This window comes from Cervus elaphus, chromosome 4 (assembly GCF_910594005.1).
Source record: "Cervus elaphus chromosome 4, mCerEla1.1, whole genome shotgun sequence".
Taxonomy (NCBI): domain Eukaryota; kingdom Metazoa; phylum Chordata; class Mammalia; order Artiodactyla; family Cervidae; genus Cervus; species Cervus elaphus.
This window is the reverse complement of record NC_057818.1, coordinates 37,200,605-37,206,258: the sequence shown is the minus strand read 5'-3', so window position 1 is coordinate 37,206,258 and position 5,654 is coordinate 37,200,605.

Here is a 5,654-nt window from a genome sequence, read left to right as displayed (position 1 = left end):
AGGGGTCTTCACAATGAGATTCTGGAAGCCTATCAAAGAAAGCACATCACTGCAGCTGAGTTTGGCTGCCTAATAAAATGACCACAGTATGGCATTCATATCCTTCCACTCACGATATAAACAGTTTGTGTGGAGGTCTGGTTACAAGGTAATATCTCTACTAAAAGTTTGCTAAAACTTGCTTTTAAAAATTGAAGTATAACCGCCATGCAGAAAAGTACACAAACCGTAAGTCTACAGTCCAATGAATTTATCCCAAAGTAAACACACTCACCAAACCACCACCCAGATCAAGAAATTACCAACATTCCAGAAGCCCCTCTGAGGTCCCCTCCCAGCCACTGTTTTCACCCTCTCCTTAAATGTAACCACTCTCCTTTTAGTCTTATGACCTCCATACTTGTGTATCTGATGGCCCAGATAATTATCTCTGGAGGCCAGAGTTAATCAGAAGCTGGGAGGACTGTTTCCCCATGAGTCATTCCTCTTAGGGATGGTTTATCAGTGAGGATGCTTCCAGCTGCAAGTAATAGAAACCCCGACTTAAAGGGCTTAAACAATAAAGGCATTTACAATCTCCACCTAAATGGAAGTCTTGCTAAACAGGGTATGCTTCAGGGTTCACTGTGTCAGCAGCTGGCAAGAGTCTCCTGTTCTCTCCTCCACTCAGGCATCTTGATGTGTCGCTTTCTTCTCAAGACGGTGGCAAAACAGCCATAGCAGTTCTTTCTGTGACCCTTGTCTTTGGAGAGAAAGTTTCTTCCACAAGTTTCATCCCACTGGTGAGAATTGGGTCACATGTAGAACCATGTGGGACAGAAGTCAGGCCCAACTGTCCTAGGCTTATCAGCTCGGGTGTGATGGATGTTGAGAAGCCCATGCCAGTGCTCCCTACAGCAATGAATGAGGAAAATGAATGAAGGCGGAAAATGCCTGCCTCCGCTCATGTATACACATGCTTTATATTGATCAGTGGTAGCAAGGGTCATAAACAGGGGAGATTTGTGGCTGAATCTAATGTTAGAGAGATTCAAGGTTAGAGGTAAGTAACTCTCTGGGAGGAGAGAATAAATTGACCATGGCAAAATAAACACAGCGGCCTTCTGCCCTCTCTCCCTCTGCTCTGAATTCAATGATCCTTCCTCTTGGAATTGCCCATTTGGGCACTGAGTCATAAACATTTTTTGAAGTTACTCAGGTGGTGTCTGTTACCAGTTATGTTGAGCACAGAACATAATGCTTCAGTATACTCTTAGGACAAATCCTACCTCTTTACAGATCCCATGATGGCAGGCAGGACTTATACAGGTAATCAAGGCTGACCTGGTGATCAAGGACAACCTCATCAATCATACAACATACTGATAGCATATACCCTTGACATGACATGATAACAAATTACATCTAGAGCTTCCCTGGGCCCCAACCAGACCTATAACCTCAGTCTAATTATAAGAAAAACATCAAGTTCCAATTTAGGGCATCCTTCAGTATACCTAGCCAACACTCCGCAAAACTTTTAAGGTCATCAAAAACAAGTCTGAGAAATTGTCACAGTCAAGCAGAGGCAAAGAAGAAATGACTAAATTTAACAGCAGAACAGAAAAAATTATGTAAAAATAGGAAGTATGAATAAATTACAGATTTTGATAATGATGTATTGATACTGGTTCACTAACTGTAACCAATGTACCATACTAATATTTAAGATGCTAGTAACAGGGGATGCTAGTAACTGGGTGCTGAGTTTATGTCAACTCTTTGTATTATCTTTGTAATTTTTCTAAATTTAAAACTGCTCTAAAATATAGTTGTTAAAATATGTCTATGAAACCAATAAATGCTGGCAGCTGAATTTATTTACAGAGAAGACAGAATGGATTTGTAGGGACACAGGAGTGAATGGGGTTCTTGGTTGTTAGTGATGTGGGAAGAATTAAGAATTCATATCAAAATTCTACTTCGGAGTCCTAGATACTTCTGCAACAAATTTGGATAGGTTGCTCATTTAGACACAGCATGATAAAACCATACGGAATCTATTTAGTCCTTCTTATGGTCCAGCATAAAGCAGGGCAACTTGAAGGATGCAGAAGATGCTTCCTTCAGGGAGCATATAGTCTATTGATGAAGGCACTCAGACAAAATACACAAAGTATATGATAACAGTACCTGCCTTGGCTATCTGCTTCCCCTGATCCTTCTCCCATTCAAACCTGAGGAATGTGTCCTGTTCTCTTTGATGGGACCAGAAATGTACACTCTGATGCTATCTGGCTAATTACATTCTCACTTCTAAGAGTTAGTCTTCCTCACAGGTTTGAACTAGAAACCAACGTAGCCACCTTGATTCCTACTGGTTCTAGTGCACACGAGGTTCAGTTGTGCTCCTTACCCCTAGGTCCCATCAGATGCCCATTCATAACTGATTGATAACAAGTTCCCTTTGCAACTGTTTATCTTAAATATATTTATGTATCTTATTCTATGACAAAAATAAACTTGTATATATATATATATATTTTTTTGAGTGTGTATCTTTTTAAAGTAATGAATAGTTCTTTGCAAAGATACTTAGGACTTGGCACAGAATAAGAAAATGAGTCTCTGCCCTACAGGAGCTAGGTATACTTGGAGAGGCTGAACCTTTTCAAAGATGCTACTGAGGCAGGCATTTTAAGGTCAGGTAAGCTGCAGAGGTCACTGTATTTAGGATATGTTTTAGAAACCAAGTTTGAACTAGCTTGAGACAAAAACCAAACGTATTGACTCATACATGAAAGGTCCAGAGGTAGAATTTAGCCCAGAGTGAGGTCAATAAAGATGTTCCAACAGGACTGCACTAGTTTACATGGATGGCCCAGCTTATAAACAAATCAGCTTTATTTCTTTCAAACGTTTTCTAAGACAGGCCAGTGTGTATATTTTTGGACCATAATACTTAAAAATGAAGAGACACGTAGCTGAGGTGTAACCTTGTCACTTATTAGTAAAACATGAGTCAGAGTAATGTAGTCTAAGGGGGCCAGATGGAGCAGAAGGAAGTGTAGAAAAAGTCTAAAAACTGAAAAGCCTTAAAACAAAACAAAACAAAAACAACAAAAAAGATTCAGGGAAAAAAAACCTGGGGGTGGGGGTGTCAGATTTGGGAGTCTTGGAAAACTCACTTTCCTGGACTGCTCTTGATTAGATTTCTTGGATAATTAAATCATAGTGGACAGGTGTGTGAGATTTCTTTTTATTGTGGACATCTCCCTATTATTCTGTAAGGTAATGCCACCTTTCTTCCTGAAAAACTTCAGTGAGGAAACTGGGTGGGGGAAGATCCTCAAAGTAAGTTTCTCGAAGGAGAAATGAAATTCAGGCTCCTGGGTTCTTAAATTTTTCTCTTACCAGGTCCATGTGGTTCTGAAGTTAACATGACATTGATGTTTCAGGCACAGAACTTAGGACCAGGAGCAAACAATAGGAAACTGCTCTGAGACTGGCACTGAAGGGTCAAAAATCCACTTGTCACACTTGTAACAAACAGCATTTGTATTTGCATTATGTTGTGCCCTCCAATGACCTTGAATCATCTTTTGCAATGATATAACAAAAAAAAGCTAGAAATGACAGTTTCCAAGTCTTGTGTGCTTCATGGCATGAAGTGGAAGACTTTCATTTTTCAGATTTCCTCATGATTTATAGAGATAAGATTCAGAAAAGGCAAAGGTCAAGCCAATCTATTAACAATTACTCATCATTAATAACTGTAAGTTTACACATACATATATTTCCAAGTTAAATCTCATCCAGAATCCTAGACTGGATTACAGGATGGAAGAAGTTATGCAAGAATGTCTCATCTCTGCTGCCTAAGGATTTCATCAATAGTCTTTAACTGTTTTACAGGCTACCTTTTCTCCAAAGTTGACTCTAATAATACAGTTCAAATCTAAATTCTCAGTAACTGGCATCAAGAAACTGTTTCGCGAGGAAGGGAGTGAGGGTCATTTTAAATTGTTCACACTAAACCAATATGATTCTCTTCAACAATGAAGACTTTGGGGGTGGATTCCTAAGATAGCACCTATTTTCTGGTTATCTACTGATTAAGAAAAATGATTGTATTATTCACGATTCTATTTTATTGACCACAGAAATATCTATATATGTAAAAGATAATCAGTAGTAGAATACCAGGCATATTATTTTGGTACAGCTAGAGCTCAGTTTTGGGGTCTTTTTGGTCATACTGCATGGCCTGTGGAATCTTAAGTTCCCTCACCTGGGATTGAACTTGCGCCCCCTGCAGTGGAAAGCACAGAGTCTGAACCACTGAACCTACACAGAAGACTCTACGGGAACAACCAACAGTAGAAACTGAGAGCTGCAGGGCTGGATTTGCGCTTAAAGTCTAGCTCACCTCTTAGCTGTGTGGCCTCAAGTCACTGGTAAAATTTGGATATCCTCGATTTCCATGTAAAGACCCTGCAGAATCAGAAGTGTGTGGAAGTCGTCTAAGATACGGCATGGCAGAACAGGTGACACATAAATGAGCGTTACAACTGTGTCCTCACGTTTTGCCTGAAATCCAACCCTAGTCTCTCCTGAATGCTTCATACAAGAATTGTTTTCTAAGATGTTAAGTTTGTGATTAAGCTGACTGGCCCTGAAAGGCTTAGTGTGGTTTAACTTATAATTTCTCTACTTTATGAGAGCGGAAGTGATGTGCATCCAGTAAAACTCATACTTTTGAATTTTTATCTTTACCTGGGCCAATGACATCCAGTATGATACTCACTACTGGGACGTAACCATCTCATAAACGGATGAAAACCTGCAGGGTATACAGATATAAGCTGATTAATGTTAGGTCACCTACGTTACCTGCAGTTACCAATTATTTAGCAGACTGTGTGGGTGCTTGGTCCCTTAAATTAACACAACAGAAATCACAATCTTCCATCTCAGGTTTTCAGGAATTGACCAGGATTTGTCAAATACCTGCCAAACACTCAGCATCGGGAACAGTGAATTATTAGGACTGAAGATTAAACATTAGACTCAAACACTAGCAACAAGAATGGGACTTTTCTATTTGTAATCCTCAATTCATATGATAGTGAAATAACTACACCCTAAAGAACGATGTCTCATTGGTAATGTTAGAAAGCTATCAGTGTGTTTCAAAGGTTAATTGTAAAAATGGCTTATTTACCTTGCTTTATTACCAGTCACTAGAACTTCGATCTCAATGCTTAATTTTCCCCAACAGTTTAGCTATTTCCAAGAAAAACAACCATTTGAAGACTGGCATTATAGATAACAAATATTATTAGCTTGAACTGGTTTCTCTTTATCAGATGGTTTCAGTAAAAACCTGTCTACCTTGCTGCCATATCACATCTGTTAATTCAGCAAAAGTCTTGGTTTGTGCCTCTCGTGATTATCAAATGAGCAACACGCAACAAGGAAAGAGCAACAGCAGCAAAAATAATGAAGAACCGCAGAACTCTCTCCAGTTACACTAAACCCAGTATCAGCATTGATACAGGTGGCTTTTATGCTTCCCAATTCTTTTCTTCCAGAACACCTGAGAACTACAGAACCAAAATTTCTACTAAAAAAAGAAATTAAATAAATAAATAAATAACTGTAGTCAGGGCAAG